The 19,679-nt window shown below is 31.3% G+C and overlaps 1 long non-coding RNA gene and 1 pseudogene across 1 annotated transcript; one reads left to right on the forward strand and one right to left on the reverse strand.

Annotated features, from left to right (window-relative positions):
• Positions 1-9,190: 9,190 nt before the first annotated feature.
• Positions 9,191-13,775, reverse strand: LOC143085502 (uncharacterized). The gene is made up of 3 exons (XR_012981348.1): positions 13,547-13,775; positions 11,336-11,649; positions 9,191-10,825 (listed from the first exon to the last, which is right to left on the reverse strand). It is a non-coding gene; the product is annotated as an uncharacterized LOC143085502 (long non-coding RNA).
• A 3,205-nt stretch (positions 13,776-16,980) lies between these two features.
• Positions 16,981-18,731, forward strand: LOC143043003 (uncharacterized; annotated as a pseudogene).
• Positions 18,732-19,679: the final 948 nt, after the last annotated feature.

The raw sequence follows: 19,679 nt of genomic DNA on the forward strand, positions 1-19,679 counted from the left end.
TGTACATGTACCATATCAACTTGCAACATGTACATGTACATCATCACTAGTAACCCGAATTTAGCTTGAACGGACAAAAACGTGTTAACGCTATTTAAATGAGATTAATTGTTATTTGATAAAGATTGACAAAAATTAAAAAATATTTTTAATTCATTTCAATTCATTTCAATTCATTTTAACGCCAGTCAAATAGATTTCTTTGCGGTGAATCAATTGAAATCAAGTTGCTGGTAATGTACGTCCAACTATTAGGCCACGCCCCCGTTAAACTATTTCAAACAGGCATCAATTCGTTTTAAACATCGTTGAGACCCGAGCTTTGTACAGGTAAATCACTCAAGCAAGACAAACTTTATTTATTTATCGGGTTTTTTTTCATCCAATTTTATCGAATTCAGTTAAATGTGTGTATTCTTAGTAAAGTCGCATGCTTCACAATTGTTAACAAATGAATGAACAATAGATGTGACATTTTTAAAAGAAATTTAAATAAAAACATTAAAATATTGATGCACGGTTTAAAAAATGTGATTCTGTTGAAAATAAAATAGTAAACTTGCAAACTTTCAATCCATTTGTTCTCATCGAGGTCCGCGTTCATGTTTCAATGCGATACGTAACATGAAAGTCCAATATGTTACAAATGTATAGACTCTACGATGTCCGAGTTCTGTCCGAAATAAATAATTGATAGCACTTATAAGACATAATGTTGGAATATTTGTCTTTTGTTGAAGTCGACACGTCTCCCTTTAGATGGCTTTCGGTTATTTCCGTAGTTCGGTTGCTGTCTCATTGGCGTATATCTTACATCTCCTTTTTTTTCGTGCATCACTTATTTATCTTGTGCAATGATGGCTGAAAAAAATCTGATCATATACCTCGATAGCACTGCCTGTCACGTTTCTTTTGCATCAAATAGAGCGGTTTGATTTGGATTTGAATGGGTTTTACTAAACGTCTAGTGGCAAATATTTCACCCATAATACAGCCATTATGTCAGTGGCACATCTGACGAAATTTCAAACCACAGATTACAAATTGCGTTTTTTTTTTCTGAAGTTTATTAACGAATGATATGCTGCCTTATACTCTAATATCAGTTACCCATTCGTGAACGTAATGGACGTATGATGAATGAAGTTCCATGTTTTATCTTTTATATAAAATTTAAAAGGTTCAACCGGGTTGAATTATTACATTTACAAAAAAACATCATTTTATTTTTAAAATAAATTCAACAACAATATAAGTATATTTTAAAAATTTAATTGACAGTTTATATTGACCATTATATACATATAAAGACCGATGTCGATAACTCCATTGATCTTTTTTATCGTTATATTTTTAGCACGAAATAAATACAGGAGTTAATCATATCATAGAAAAAATATCAAACAACGTTAGTTAAGACACGATGGATAAAATCTAATGGTTTATATTTCAGTTTCGAATCAGATTTTTTTAGGCACAAGTGTTACTACTCATTTTGATAAACAGTGAGACGCTTACTTGTAATTCGGAATTGACGAATAAACGTAGCGAAATTACCGTACTTATAGATTATACTTTTGTTTTCCATCTTAATTGTATTGTCATTTTAGGGACCGTTATAGCTTGCTGTTCAATGAGGACCAAAGCTCCGTGTTGAGGCCGTACTATTCATATTAAACGGGAGCAGTTTATTACATTTTCATTTAAATAAAAAAAATATAAAAATTCAGTGAATCAAATGAATTTGTAGCATATTGTTACATTCAAAAGTATTTAATTTTGATTGATAGTATACATTATTTTTATTGCATTGGTCCACAAATAATGCCCAGTGTCAAATATTACACATCGATGACCACTTAGATTAGTTACTTTAGTTAAACTCATTTCCTTGGCTGGTAGTACACGCTTGTATTTTGTCCTTTAAAGTTAGTCTGTCGGTTTAATCATGGAAGTAATATTAAATATTAATGAATCACAGATGAAGGAGAATTCTTCGTCATTTGCAAATAGATAAAAAAAAAAAGTATGAAAATTTGCTTACGACTGAATTCAGGCCGAGAGAAATATGTTTTGTTTTATTTCAGATTACGATTGAATTCAGGCCGAGAGAAATATGTTTTGTTTTATTTCAGATTACGATTGAATTCAGGCCGAGAGAAATATGTTTTGTTTTATTTCAGATTATTTAGTACATATACAAAAATATTCTTAATCTTTTACAATTTGCAAATAAAATTTGATAGTGCTTTTTATGCACATGGTAGATGAAACCTGTATGAACTAATTTTTTCAGAGGTTTGTGAAATATTGAAAATAGTACGTTCCGGCAGTGTCTCTGGTTCCGGAAAACACAATTCGCTATATAAAATGCTTGTAAAATTCCGTTACATGTGGTACGCTCATATTTGAATACCTTCCTATAAGAAAGTGAAAAAAACAGTTTTTGAAATTCACCTAAAAAAGATTAAACGAATAGTTTAACTTACTTCTCAAATATCGAATACACAAATAAATCTCTAATTTATCCACGCTTGAAATTTGTTTTTACTGACAGGTGTCTGCTGGTATTTGATTGGACATCAGTATCAATGTAGGCGTAACAGCCTATCATATTTATCCAATCAGCTGTCTTGTGTGCGATGACATACGGTCCACTTTTTCCTTGTAATGAATTATAAATTGATTGCAATAAAAATTATTCAATACACTATAAAGCAAACAATGTCTAGCCCAAAAATGACTTACACGACGCTATACTATACATATTATACTTAATAATTATTTACAAATTAAGACAGCGTAAAAATAAAATAATAACATTAATAATAATTACTATTTAACGGTAGAGCTCTGAAATTAACGGGGACTACTATGTTATTAGTATGATCATGGAAGTATTATATTGTCAATATAATACTTCCATGGTCCGAGCATTTGTTATAATGTATTAACGTGTGACGTAATTTATTTTGAACTCTTTTTTTTTGGGCGCTTTTTATACCAATCCACTAAACAAGAAACAATGCATGATGGGCTACAACATGTTTACAATCAAACGAAAACAAGTGTTATTTACTGAAATACAACACATTTATTCATGCTTTGCGGTATTATCAATTTCGCTTAGATTTTTTTTTGTATCCATATTTATATCTTGTGATATGAAGTATTCTTTCAATGCTCAGATTAACGAAGAATTATTTCTATGCAAAGAACAGAGTATTAAATAACCAAATAACCCGATATAAAGTCATTTCTGTATGATTGCTGATGACACAGAGATTTCGGATATTCGTCCGCAAGACAGCAACGTAGCGACAGTTTTAACACAAAGCCAATTATCTTTAAGACAAACTTACTAGTGTAAAGCTAACAGTCGGTGCTAACTTTCATAAAGACAGTTAAAAAAATTAGGGATCCTTGAATTTTGTGCTCGTAAACACAGGAAAGATTAAGAGGGGTTCAAATTTATATTGGGGTCACTAAATTTTCATCGCTTTTCACAAAATTGATTTTATGATATTGTACCCTTTTTTATGATGTAAAAAATAATTTAAATCGATAATTTATTTCTCTATAGGAAACAACAACGTATAATGATCAAGCGGGACAATTTAAAGCCGAATATACGTTATGTTTTCTTCTCATTATTGAAGGCATTGCGGTTGCCTATCATTACTTACATCCATGCACTTCATTTGAAACTTTAAAAAAATTTATTCACACAGAAATCACAGCTTATATTAGTGTGGGTGTAAGGGCAGGAAAGTTATATAAAATACAAAACTATTAAACCGTTGTTTTCCCCGTTTGAATGGTTTTACACTAGTAATCATGGGGCCCTTTATAGCTTGTTGTTCGTTGCTAGCCAAGGCTCCGTGTTGAAGGCTATACATAAGCCTACCATGGTTTACTTTCATTAATTGTAATTTGGATGGAGAATTGTCTCATTGGCACTCACACCACATCTTCCTATATCTATTTTCTATACACCTTAAGGGCGTTAGCCTGAATGTGTGCGTCTTTCTTACGCCAAAATAATGCAGAACGACAAATTGAATTATTAAGGACAGGGATTGATTGAATGATTGATTGATTGTGTGTTGCTTAACGTCCAGTGGCAAATATTTCATGCATATTCAGGACGAGAACTTGAAGAATAAACAAAATAAAACCTCCTGTACATGTACCATATCAACTTGCAACATGTACATGTACATCATGCATGTATTTGAGAGATAAAAAAATCGGGCAATCCTGATGTAAATGGTATACATTATGACTGATATGATAAGTATTCCTTAAAAATGCTAAACAGATACTAGTAGATAAAACATATTGTCAAAATATAAGGAAGGAACATAAACGAAATATATTGAAAATAAATAATACTGTTTGGTATATTAATTTATGAACTAATCCTATCGCGCACTAAATAAATCCAAAACCAAATGAAGAGCGATTTTGTAACTGATTGTTTTTTCGTTGCAAGGTTACAACAAGGAATAAAAACACCCACCTAAATGCAAGTGAAATTTATGGTGCATAGCATAATTAGGATTGAGTGGGATTGTTTATTGAAGTAATGATATAAATAATACGTGGGTATATGTCAAAATAACCAACTGACATCAAGGTGGCAACATACAGCCATACAGTTTTCATACTATGTAGCATCTGTGTATTGAAGACATAGGTGGTATATGAATAAATTATAAAACTTCTGATAAAAAATAGAACAAAAATTGTTTGTTAATCAATACAAACATTTAAAAAAAAAGTTAAATAACAACAACAAAAAACGAACTCCGAGGAAAATTCAATACGAGTCCAGAGCCAAATAGCAAAATCAAAATCAAAAACTCAAAACATATCAAACGAATGCAAATGACTTGGCAGGAACTATTGAATGAATGGGGCAATAATTTAGATTGACGACAAAGCATTTTCGTTTAATAAAAGAACCGAAAACGAAAATAACGAAAAATAAAACATAGGCATACATACGCTACAACAAAATAGTAAACGTGCTATGTTTAGATTCACGTGTATGTCATTTGAACTTTGATAGCTGTCTCATTGACAATCATGCCATTAATCAACATCTTCCATTTGATAAAAACACATCTCAGCCTGGTCAACATTCAGTCAAAAAGTATAATTAAGCTTTGTTTCTCATTCATTCAATTACATGTTACATAGTACCAGTGCTTTTTTGGAGTAGAAGTTGTCTCCTCTTCTCCAGTTAAAAAATACATCAAAACTAATGCATTATACCGTATTGTGTTTAAAATCTTTTCTTTTAATTTTGAATTACAACACAATATGAATTGTTTATTGAGGAATTCATTAGTTTATGCATTAGTGTACTGATCTATTAAAAGCGCCATAATTGGATTAAAAATATGTGTCAATGTATCCTAATTGTATATATGTTACAGTAAATAGGTGAAATTAGGAATTACATGTAATTACTAAAATTTAGGAATTACAGGTAATCCTTGATGCACTTAGTTAATACAAGTAATTCCTGAAACGGCCCAGTTATTACCAGTAATTACTAATTTTAAAATGAATTTTTACAACTATTTACTGACTGCTAAAACAATGTTGTATTATGGTCAGGTGATCAAAAGTTATGGTAATACTAACTAAAAGATCGGTTATAGTACAGTACAGTAAATTTTGAATGGTTGATTTTTATAAAAAATATCTTGAATAGATATGGACTTTCAAATATTTGGTTAAATCCGAGTAACTTTAGTTTTAATCCAAAATGGTTCAAGTTGAGCATTAAACAGATAATTTTTGACCAATTTCAGCAGACATGGAAATCAGAAATGGAAAATTCTCCTAAAGCATAATGTTTAAATTTTTTGAAAACAAATTTGAATTCTAAGAATATTAAGACTTACTACCTTATACAGATAAGACAACGTTATGTAGTTTAAGAACTGGTATGAACTGTTATGTTCATAAGCTTCGAGATATAAAAAAAAAATAATATATATTTTTTGTTGTCAAATCATATATAACAATGATATAGTGAAATTATAATTCACTGTTAGCAGCCAATCTGGTTATAATTTGTTAAAATAGCTGAGAAACAAGGTTGATGAGTTGTGCACTTGCGAGTGAATATTTGGACCTCATTGAATACGTATTCATGTGACCTTCAATTCAACCTCTAGCTGAAGATGCGCCATTTTGATGTATTAAGCTATTAAAGTTGTAAGGGTTTTGCAGAACAAATAGCCTACTTTTGCTGTTAATCGCAGGCTCAACAAAAATGAGGAAAAAATATTAAAATTTTCCTCTAGATGCTATCTTTTGACTAGTACTGTAAGAAGCTTCTGTCAAAATAAGGTAAAAATCCAGGATGGTTTATTAAACCTAATGTTTTAAAAACTTTAACTGCATAGTGTATGAAACGTTAACTGGGAAAAAACCTCTTAGACTAGTCCATTTATAAGTAATATGCAAAAAAGGATTCTTTTTACAAACTCTACTTTTGGATATTAACTTTTTACTCTTAAAAATTTTGCTTCTGTAGAAATCCAGGATATTTGGAGAAAGTTATTTTAAAGTTTTAAAACACAGTGCATGATGGAGATATTAGTTTAACCAAATTATAAAAATCAATTTGATATAGATATCATTGTCTTGCATGCATATATTTACAGAGTTTCAAAACCTATAAAACAACCATTTTCCAATTGCAATTCACAAACACTAAAGATTATGCACTTTTGATATGCCTTATATTCCTACATCCTTAAGTAAGCTCCCTTAAAATCCCTATCTCTTTACTTTCTTATTTTGTATCTTGAATTATGTTTTTAATTTTAAAACAAAAACATCAAGTTAGTAAATAGCTGAAAAAATGACAAAAAAAATCAGTGATTACCAGTAATCACTGAAACAACTAGTAAATACATGTAATTACTAAATTGGCTAGTAATTACAGGTATTTACTGAAACGTTTAGTAATTACGTGTAATTCCTAATTTCACCTATTTACTGTAACATATATAACATACAGTTGAAAGTATTATCAAATAATCGACGATTCTGGTGGACAAACCAACAACATTCTTTAGGGTCAGAAATGTCTTATGACATGTGAAGGTAAAAAAACACAGGAAACCAACACAATATATAAATTCATCATGGAGTTTTAACCAAGTGTTAATACAATTGAACTGTAATCCTGAAGAAATATTTTCGATTTTGAAAGCTTCAATTTATATTTTGTCCGTTTTTAATTTGCTTCAAGTCAAGTAAAGTTGTGACTCGTTCATAAGGGTATTAAAGATCTGCCATTATTTATTAATTGATATTTTAATAATAAGATACACCTCGAGACAACAACTTAGGTTCCAAACTTGTTACAGGCTTATATGAAGCATGCATCCGAGTATAAAAATCTTAACTTAACTCGGTATGACCGCTAAAAAGAACCAGTAATAAGTACCTCTAGAAACGATCTGTATCTGTATACTACCTATACACATGTACATGTAATCATCACAATAAATCAAGAGAACAATCAACAACTAATATATAAACCAAATATGGACTTATGACGTTATGCAGAAAAATCCTATTACTGGTTTAGGAGAGATAACACTATTAAAAGTATGCTTACTTAACCAAACGTCTTGACCATACCAAACTGACAAATTCATTACGATTGAAAAAAAAAAGAAAATACCATTTGGCAATCAAAAGCCATAGTTCGAAGAAAATAAACATACGTACTGACCAAAAGAATGATTTTTGAAAAAGAGAAAACAGTTTTAAAATATTCTAAAGATTAATAAAGACCAAGTACTACCACCCCACTTGGGTATATTGCTTCAGAAGGGAATCAGTTCCTGCTTCACTTTTTATACTTGTCGCGTTACAGTTAACTCTTATCAAAAGCAACACAAAATCATATTTGACGATATACTATTACACAATAGCGGACTGCTTTAGCAATATCTGTTTACAAAACCCTTAAACACTACATATAACTTTTCAATTATCGATTCATTGCATTTTTTTAAATCCTATAATGATCAAATATGAAAGCTAGTCACATGTTTTTTTCTGGACATATGACAGACAAGACCATTACCGGTATGGTGAATTTAAGAAAAATACAATACATCAGATTTAACACAGATACCTAGAGCAAAAACAATATGAATACTGTAATATAAGATAAGTCAATTTAACATTTTAATGTTTTGATAAGAATAAAAACTGAGATTATGATATCATTGCCAATGATGCAAAAATCTAGAATCTAAGAAAGACAAAAGGACAAATATTTGAACAAGTTGACTGTCTTTTATTAGACATTAAGTTTACAAAAACTTTAAAACTATTTTTTAATCGACTAATATATTGAAGTCAACAATAAAAGAGAGGCAAACCACCAAAGGGATACCGGTATCCAAACCTATAAGTATAAAATAAACTGACAACATCAATAAACGAATAAAGACGAAAAGACAAATAACAGCACACAAAATACATCTTCGATAAGAGGTTTAGCGCTATAAAACAAGGTTCAATCCACCATTTTCTACATTTGGTAATATCTGTATCAAGTCAGGAATATGACAGTTGTTGTCTATTTGTTTGATATGTTTTATCATTTGATTTTGCCATTTGATTAGGGACTTTTCGTTTTGAATTTCCAGTATTTTTGTGGTTTTAAATTTTACATAAAACTAAGAAACATGAACCCTACCAAAACGGGGGAGGGTTTCACGTGTTTCGAAAGGGCAAACAATTCATGTGGCAACTGTGGTGCTGCCCATGTAAATACAAACAAGGTAATAGGGCTTATTTGGTGGATTATATCGGTATTTGAGGAAACTCGAAGAGGGTGGGATAATGACAATTGGAACATACCCGTAGTCATCCGTGAAACAGATATTTATTAACGATCAATCACATCGTGATGGCGTATGTAAAGCATTCGAAGTGTTAAATTTAAATAATACTTTAGTTTAAATCCTGGATTTGAAATAAGATTTCATTATTTGCATTACATGTATGTCTCAAAAAAGTGCATAGTCTTTACTAACTGACAGCATCCACGAGGTAATGTAGTTCATATTTCAATACAGTTTAACACTCATGTCTGCACGATCTTCAATCGTCAAAACAATGAAAAAGAAAACACACACAATTTTCATATAACTCTTTATTTCACAAAATAATTGTAGCATATTTGTTTATTTGTAAGACATGAGTGCTCCTTTTTGAAAAAAATATTCATACAATTAAATACAAATTTAGTGTGATTGTTTAAATCTTTATACCGCAATAAAATTGCAACAAGAAGCATTCAAGTTGTAGTTGTAAATGGTTCATGAACCGGGTCATCAAAATCCAAATAAATCTTGTTCGACATGTGTTTATGGATATTATTAGATAGCGATTTTTTTTTCATTTTAGATGTACGCGTTTAGGTGTTATTAGAATATGAACTTGAATTGGGTTTGTGAAAAAACACGCTTCAACATCTTAAATCAGCTAGGAAATTTTGGTCATAAAGTAACACCATATGGATACGTTAGACGGATTCGACACGTTCAAGGAGAAAATATGCCTCTGTATGTTACATATAAAACAAATGCCTCCAAATCACAAGATAAGCACCCGGAACGTTCACTAATCAAGTTCGATTACATCGAAAGTGTCTACTAAGTAAATGCCTTCAAAACTAAAATCAATTCTATTTTTTCCAGGCGTAAAATACTTATTCCAGTTTAATTTTCGTTGATTCCGCCCGATGTTATGTTTATTTGGTAACATCTGAAACTGCACATTTGGTGACGGTTGGTAGCTTTTAGAATTTCGAAACCAATCCTTTGGTGATATTCTTTCTTGTCTTTCATCTTTGATTTCGAAAACAATATTCCGTGCATCATTTGATGTAAATTCTTCATCGATGTGTATGATGCAGTCTTCTCCATACGTATATTTTTGATCTACTGTTTTGCCTCTAAATGTGCACGCCACAATACATTCATAACCTGGCCCAACACGTACAAATTTGGGTTTGATGTTTGCAGAAACGATTCGTATTGTTTTCGAAGCTCTAAGATATATGTTTTGTGTTCTGTGTAGGGAGTCCTTCTCATTCATTGGGCACCTGCTGTTATATGATGTATTTTGTTGTAAATGCATCATTTCCAAAGACGGAATAATATCATCGATCGATATTTTGATAACCTTGCCGATGTTCCGTGGCTTCACGCGAAATTTTGTCCACATGCTAATTTCATTCATTGTAATAGCTTTGAAAAGCTGAAGTTGTTCTTCGTCAGTCAGGATTCCAGTAGGTACAACTATTTTGGTAAAGTCATCAATGCTAAGTGACGGGAATGCTATTAGGTATAAAATTCCAGAAGATAAGAGGATACCTCTTCTATTTTGTCCTGTAATAAGTTTTTGAGCTTTTCCCAATTTTACATCGACCCATTTGAGGATAGACTGGAACAGTTTAACTTCAGTAATATTGATTGTTTCAAGCTTCAGGATGTCCACTAAATCATTTGCAGGAACAGCCAAAAAATCTTTAACTTCAAAAACGTCTGCAGCATTCAATGCAATAAATTTTAGCGTGTCCTGTTTAAGTTGATCTAACGAAAAAAGCTTTGCATTGCTGTAAATAGTACAGGCACTCCTTATCCAAAGATTGTTACGCAAAAATGATTCGCATAAGGTAAGCAACGACTGAATTTGATATTTTTGTGCTGCATATAACAAGGAGATAACTATCTGTCCTGTTAATTGTACTCTGTCTGTATATATGTATCTATAAGAAAAACATTGTTGTAATAATAAAATGTTTTTAGATGATTAAGAAGTAGTAGCATGCTCAATAAAAAAGGGTAACTTTCGATGTGGTGATACAAGGCTACAAACACATTCTGTATATATATATATTATTCGTCTAAAAATCAGTCCAACCGTGTTAGATTTGTAAATTTGCGGAATCAATTTTTTTTTTGTTCTTCCCTGGCGGGGATTCGAACTCATGCTATAGAGATATCGTGGCACCAAACCGCCTTACACTGTGCAAAACGCGTTACACCACTCGATGTCCTATAGCAAGGCTCTCTATATCAAATTATATTGCCTTATAGAAAATTTGAATCACATTCACAATAAGTTAAAGATACAAAAGCATAAAAGAATAAATCAAAACACTATTAATATGAAATTATATATTAATTTGGGAAATTTTTTTTGCATTCTTGTAATTCTTATAATCTGATTACTTCGTTGCATTGAACACATGCGATGTTATTTAACAAGGAATTACCTCAGCAACAAATTGAATGTACTGGGTTTAATGTCCAATATTTCTACGTCTCCGTTCTGTTGCGGGAATGTTCCATAAAACATTGCTTTAAATACCGGACTTCTCAAGGACAGCACCATTTTATGAGCTGGGTATCGTCTAGACTCTTCTCCTGGAAAACTGAAATAAACGTCTGCAAGGTCCTCATTTAAACAAATATTCGACAGACAGGACAAAATGCTGTCGTTTTGTTGATTATCTGCTAAGTATAAGGTTTCCAGATCGTTTTGAATACAGTTAGCTTCAATGTTACTCTCTGTATCAAAATATGGTTCCTGTAAAATATTTTACCTCACATTATAATGCGTGGAACCTACTGAAAAATCTCTCTCTTACAGATACTAAAGTTTAAACTAAAAGTAATTAGTTGTTAGTGTTTAATGCAACTTTCAGTCCTCTTGTCTATATCATAGCGGTCGTTTTTTATTAGCAGTGGAAACACTGGTAGGACGGACGACTGGTAATCCTATTAAATACATGATAGATCGGAATCGAACGCACTTGTTACGAGTGAAATTCGAACAAAAACCTCAGTGTTGACGGACAAATTACTACTGAATAACAAATACCTATATCTCTCGACAACCGACGCCCTCTGTACCGTTTGTTCAACCTTTTGTAACCCCTATTACGTAACTCTAGGTGAAATATTTAGTGAATGTTAAAACTCATAGTTAACATTATCAGCACCTTTTATCGAGTCCTTGAAGAACTGTTTGATCAATGAATATGATAACATATTAAGTTTATGATATATACAACAATATTATGGACGTGGCAGAGAGCACATAATGTTTGAAAAGGAAGCATAGATCAGAGAATTGTACATGATAATATATTAATACTATATTTTATTAAATCAATACCGGATTTGTAATCACATAAGCAACACGACGGGTACCACATGTGGAGCAGGATCTGCTTACCCTTCCGGAGCACATGAGATCACCCCTAGTTTTTTGTGGAGTTCGTGTTGTTTATTCTTTAGTTTTCTATGTTGTGTCATGTGTACTATTGTTTTTCTGTTTGTCTTTTTCATTTTTAGCCATGGCGTTGTCAGTTTGTTTTAGATTAATGAGTTTGACTGTCCCTTTGGTATCTTTCGTCCCTCTTTTAAACCGAAATCAATTTATTTATTGTCATAGATAATAGATAAAAAATGAATGTTTCTACTAAGGATAAACCTTGCTGCAAAAAGGGGAATAACTGAAAACGTATACTCAGTTTTTTTATAAATAAAAGTAGAAAACTATATCCCCAACATTTAATAATCTTTCCACTCGTATAATAAGGGATAAGTTTAACCATAAAGGATGAACAACATAAATTAACCTTCCAAAAATGCAACCGGGTCATATATGGTATGAGAGTGAACAGTGGACATTTGCACGTTTTGAAATTGTAAGCATAAAACAATTGAAGATACAGTGTTATGCTTGTCTCGTATTGTCAATATAGTTCGATTCTATTTGTATTGCGTTGTTGTTTGTTTTTTGTTGCACTTCAGTGTTCCGTTGTTTAGTGTTTTCCTTTTAGTTGGTGTGTGTCTCTCGGTTTTATTATATTACATTTGTACATTGTACCTAACAATAAAGTAATATTTTGATAGGTCGAGTATAAATTTCTGATCAGATAATGGGAATATACATGTACTTAGAATGGTACATTTTTTAAAATGTCCCTAATATGTCAAACATACAATGATTTTCAAATATGTAGGTTTAAAAATTCCAAGTGTCATTCACGAAAAACGCTTTGGACGCAAGAATGTTTGAAGAGATTTTTTTTTCATCTACAACATTTGCTTTTTTGACCATTCTGTCATATTTAATAAGGATTTTTGAGAAATATTTTGACCCGGAAAGTTCTACACCTAAAAATCTAACCTTGCTCAAATGAAAATGATTGAATATTTTGACCAACAAAATGAAGAAAGTGATGTGTACAAAAGTGAAAATAAATTTAAATCCACCCTTCCCCCATTAACATAAGGACTATGAAACGATCGTCCGTTAAAAGTATCGAATTTATTTAATTCCTTGCACTACTTACATATTTATATGTGTTCGTGATGTTTGTAAACGTGGTTACACCAAAACATTTTCTGTAAACAAGTATATTTCGTAGCCTTCATTTTCATATTAAGTCCTAATTTTTGTTATGTGTACTCACCAATGACATTTTCGAATTCTATGCTTCACTTTCCAATACAGAGTTAACATTCACAGAAGAGCATGAAGAAGATGCTGACATTAAGACATACAAGTTATATTGTTGGACATTTTTAGTAAACAGCTATAAATAAATATTGATCGATTTAAAATAATTTGCTCCATTTAAAACCCACGTCTTTTGTTATGATAACATGTAAGATAGTATTGGAGTATTCATAAAGTTATTTGAAAAGTTCATATAGTTCTCCAAAGCAGGTTTATTCATAGATAACTGGGACACTATCTAGACTATTTTTTAAACATTAAAATACACTTTAGAATTTCTGAATACTAGTATATAATTTGTATTTTTATTTTCGTTTTTAGAGGCAGTCAGTAATATTTTCGGTTGCTGATTTTTAAGGACGCTTAACTATGGTAACAGTAAATATTATGTAACAAATTCCTCTGATAGGAAGAAATAACAGAACTGAACAAAAACCCGTAAAAAAATGTAAGAAAATACCTGTACCAAGTCAGGAACATGGCAGTTGTTTACGATTCGTAAGGTGTGTTTGAGCTTTTGATTTTGTCATTTGATTATGGACTTTTCGCCTACAATTTTCCTCTGACTTCAGTATTTTTATGATGTTACTTGATGCTATAATAAAAGGAAAACCTTCGAAACATAAAATCTAAACTTGAAAATGAACTTATACTGAAAAATAAAAACAAATTCAGGTCAAGAAGGTGTCATCATCACCACTGTCTAATTAATTTGAATTTTTAGGCGTAGTCTATAATACATGAATAGGTATTATCACTGACAGGTACATAAAATCTACCAGATCAATTTGGCTATCACTAGCTCGAGTGCTATACATTTATAAAGCGTACACATCTTATCAAACGGTACAAAATACTATACTCGAAATGGGTCTTCAATGCAGCGAGAAAATTCCGCACCCGGAGATGCGCCTCCGCTGGCCCCTAAATTAAAATTTGTACTAGTCCATAACATAAGCTGTATTATATAGATCGTCCATCCCCTACACAGGCAAAATTGCAACGCATGTTTACCAGGTGTTTTTTTGAAAACGTATGGTAAACATGCGTTTCACCATACGTTTACCATGTGTTTTGAGTAACAGTTGGTAAACATATGTTTGAAACCATGTGTTTCCCATATGTTTCCCATATGTTTGAAAAACATGTTGTAAACGTGCGTTGACGAACACATGTTTACAAAACGCATGTTTCTCATATAAACATGCGTTTACAATGTGTTTTCAAACGCATGTTTCCCATAAACGCATGTAAACAATACGTTCTCCAAACATGCGTTTCTGACATGTTTAGAAACGTGCGGTAAATTCCTGGTAAACATGCGTTTACATGCGTTGCAATTTTTGCTGTTTACCCAGTAATCAGAAGGCTGGATGTATAGATTAAGTCGTTTTCTCACTAAAGGCTGTATACTTTAAAAGTATTTTGTAAAGTATTTAAAAACAGATCTTCATATTCATTCTATTAGTCTTTTGATTAAAGCGAATGTTGTTTTTTCTTAGGATAACAATAAAGAATATAGATTCTGACGGCGGATTATTATTATATTGTCAAGAAAAACACATCACTTTCGGTTTTTATTATGTGGGTCTTTCTGTTTGCTGACGGAAAACACATAGATTTATGTTGGTGTTTTTTATACTTTAATTCAATTCATACTTTGCACAGTCTTCCCCATTTTAGATAATTGTTACTTTTTGATTCTCGTATATCATTGTTTCATTCACCAAGTATCTACCCAGCCGGTTAGTAAACGTTTTAGTCTGTGGTAAAGTAAATATAAATGTCTGCAATTTTTTTTAAAGCTTAACGAGCTCGAGTGCATTTCTCCTTTTTTTGTTGTTCTAAAGCACACCAAAATATATTGCTTTGAAAAGGGAGCACTTCTAAAGCTCTTGCATTACTTGGATATCTTTTTATGTATTGGGTATCCATATATAACTTCGAAAAATTATTATTAGTTCAATTATAAAATAAAAAATTGAACAATACACAAAGAAATCATGTGTATCAAAGTTTTACAACTACGCAATAATTAAAACGTAGAATGCGCATTTCTGAAAGAAAAAAAAATCGAAGGTCGGATTTCGGATACCAGCTGTCTGAAACAAGAAATCCCGTACTTTTGATTACTGATTATAGTCACCATGTGTAGTCCTTTAACCAATCATATCTCTATAAATCTATAGAAGGTAAGATAATGTAACATATATGCCCGTTAGTCCAGCCCTGGCCTCAGTGACTCTTTTTTTTTTGTTGTCAGTGACTAATATGCCCGTATTCTACAAAGTCATGGAAGACAATTTATTGTAGCGTACATAATCAAATTTTAATAATGTAAGTTAAGATACACTTCGATGTTTCTTGATAAATTCCTTTTTCTTAACTCAAAATACACATGACATTATATTAGTTTCAAAATTAATAGTATAATAATAATTGTATGTGGTAATGAATGTATAAAATACAATTGCAGAGCATAAGTGAATTATACAACAACTTGACGACATCAAAATCAATCTATTGTAACTTACAAAAAGCAAGCAAATATAACAAAATAATACGGTTAAATGTCTTATAGTTTTGATAGCCACATAAACTTGTAGCAGTTTTCAACTTTTTTCTGTCATTTCAACCTTTCTCGTTTTGACATATATCAGTGGTATAAACAGATACAAAATAATAAAGAATAAAACATGTTCAGAAAAGCATTTAAATCTGTGATAACAATATAATAGATAAATAAACAAAAACGAAATAATAAACAAAACAAAAACTTTCAAGAAACAAGTTCGAGAACACAACTATTATTTGGGTCCAGAGCATGTTCACTTTTTACCCTCAAAACTAAAGAACAATTGCACTGAAAATATATGAATGTTTGAGCTTTAAACGTTGACACATCTGACCAAAATTGAACGGACTATGTGCCTCTTACCTATGAAAGTTTACCTGTAATTATGTCATCCATGATTCTTATAGTACATTAAGGATTTTGACAATTAAAGTGGAAACTTGTTGCTATTGAAAAATCAAAAAGCATATCAAAGCCAAATCTTCTTTCTAAAAATACTGAATGGGTGTTCCAGTCAAATATAAACACTCTTTGTATTATAAATATTAATTCTACGTATAATGCCGTGGTTTTTTTTTTTTTTTTGTTCCTACAGCAACCGATTTGGGATAAACAATTTTTCATAATATAGATGACTGCAACGAGCATGGGAATTATTTTGTGTGCATAAGTGTTCTGATAATTGTGGGTGTTTTGCGGGAGATAAGGTCCGAGTCTACCTTCCTATGTACTTTTAACTAATCGAAACTTTTATTTATCCAATGTCAAAGATAAATGTTGTTAAATATCTATAAATCAACGAAAATCATTTGTACATTTCAGATATCACCACTTGTAGAAATGAGAATTTATTAAGAATTCTCTTAAATGCCTTACAGTCTAAGAACCAAAGTAGGAACGTTCAAATATTATCATTATCAACTCATGCTAAACTGCAATTATTGTTTACCAATACATTCAAACACAGAATGAAAATGAAAAGCATCCCCTCTTCGGGCCAATATATGGACTAAAATCTAGGCATTTCAATGTTTATATGCATCACGTTATATCGTTCACATATGAAATAATAAAATAACTGCAAATCAGCCTGAGGGAATGTTATTAGTTCATCGTTTTGAACAAAATCAAAACATGATGTGATTTTGTACAAAACGTACATAGATTGTAAACGATTACTATTGACCAGCCGTTATAAAAGAGACTTACACAAAATAGAATTGTGCAACATAGTTTGATGATCAGCAGGGGAAAGAAAAGATTTAAATCTAGCGTTTGTATTCTGACATAAAGTGTGCGTTTATGGCTAAAGACAATTTGAATATTATGCCTCCCATCCACTAGTATTTTAATCTGATATTCTGCTTTATATCGTGATAGTTGCTGTAGTTAGAAAGAAATGTTTTGTTAACTGGATGGATAATTCATGAATATATGAGTTATTATACAATAAATATGTTAATGCTATCAAACTATATAAAGGCATGAAGGGGAGTTTCTTCTGTCTTCGTGTGTTACACTTCTATTTCTCTTTCAAATGATTCGCCGATACCGGTTTTCTTTGCCTCCTTGACAAAAGATACCACCCTGACATATAGCACTACAACTTTAAAATTTGATGACGTCAGAATCAATATTGTTAATGGTTACGATTCTACAACGTTACGATTCTACAACAGGCATGTTCATTGCGCCAAGAAGTGGCATATACCAGTTCAACTGTTTACTTCGTACAAAAGGTAGCAATGACGTACACTTCCAACTAAACAAGAATGATGCACTTTACGTGGGGATACGTCTCAAAGGGTCATTATAATTCACAAACCATACAGTGTACTAACATATTAAGCTATGAACAAAGATACTTACCAGGTAGATGTTCCTTTAGCAAACCATCCTATGTTAATATTGTGGCATTGTTTGCAAATAAAAAAAAACACTTACCAAAATCATTTCTACTTTAACCCAACTATGACAAAAAAGTAAAAAGTTTATATTTCCAAACCATGAACATGATAGCGAAATCGAGTTAAGGTGAAGTGTATGTAATTAACTTTTCAACGAAATTGACTTTATCGGACGTAAGTGAATGCACATAATTGAGTGTGAAAAAACAACTAGACATGTTTGGATATTCATTGAAGTCGACCACACGTTTGGAGAATTGGATATGTTTAAAGGCAGCAAAAAGAAGGAAACGCTTCAGAACGTAAAACACCTTGAAATATATCATTTTAGCAACAAAAAAATAGGCTGCATTAGTATACGTCAAACAAGAAATCACAGATGGTTAGCGTGAAATTAAATATCAGTTTACATATCTATCTATAGTACCTTTGGTACGACAGCATCAGTTAATAGTCGATTCTTTTTTCGTATTTTCTAATTGGTATCTGTAATAAGTAATCTCCGTTTGTTTGTACAATGTGTAGTAGAATTTTCTTTGTATTATCGTCAATTTTTATTTATCTAAATTATTGCCCAAAATGTCTTTTGTTATTTTTTATGTAGTTTTGCAGTCTGTTTTGTAGATATGCGTTTTATCATAACAGAAATGTATTAGTATATTTATCAATACTAAATGTTTTTCTTTAAACATTTACAAAAGTTACATAAAATATTGTCCCTAAGGCTAAGGAAATATGTTAGTCTGTTCAGGACAATATTTGATTATGAAAAAGTGTCCTTAAATATGAATTTGTGTCTCCTCCTTCTGTAAAAAACACTATAAAACTCTGTCAATGACAATATTTTACTGTAAATTCTATCTTTGACAATATTCCGCTATGAAAAACTATCCATGAAAATATTTCTTAATGAAGTGATTACAAAACAAGAATAGTACACTAGCATGCAGTATTCACATTTGTAGACTTCTAACTGAAAATATTAACTGAATTAAAGTAAGTATTTTATATTTAAAACCAATATTTACTTTAACATAATTAGCAGTGTTAATTTAGCAAATATTCTTGATTAAATGTTTAAAACTATAGAAAGATTAAAGTATTATCTAACGTATACTCCATTGTACTAAAATATACTGTGCATCAGTGATGAACCGACAATCACTTGTTTATAACCAAAATGAATAAGTTGTAAATACTAGTTTAACAGATCTTTTATCCATGGCGTTTTGAGGGTACAGAATTACAATGTAACTGAATTAATGCTATTTCTATTTGTTAATATCATTATATATATATATATATATATATAAGTACGTCTGAGTCAGTGACAACTCTACAACAGATGTATCCATCGGATCGCCATCAATGATAGTGATACATGGCTGTGTACATAATGTATATACAACTCGTCTAAACATCAACCCAACAATGTTAGATCTGTAAATTTGCACTGCAGCCGTCCCGCTAGACCTTATATATCATGTACTGTAGTACGCCGCTAGATTAAAGCTGACGAGGAAAGGTAACACACGGCCAGCGAAAGCTCTTTTTTGAGAGCCCAGGTGGTCGTGTGGTCTAGCGGGACGGCTGTAGTGCAGGCG

This window comes from Mytilus galloprovincialis, chromosome 8 (genome assembly GCF_965363235.1).
Source record: "Mytilus galloprovincialis chromosome 8, xbMytGall1.hap1.1, whole genome shotgun sequence".
Taxonomy (NCBI): Eukaryota; Metazoa; Mollusca; class Bivalvia; order Mytilida; family Mytilidae; genus Mytilus; species Mytilus galloprovincialis.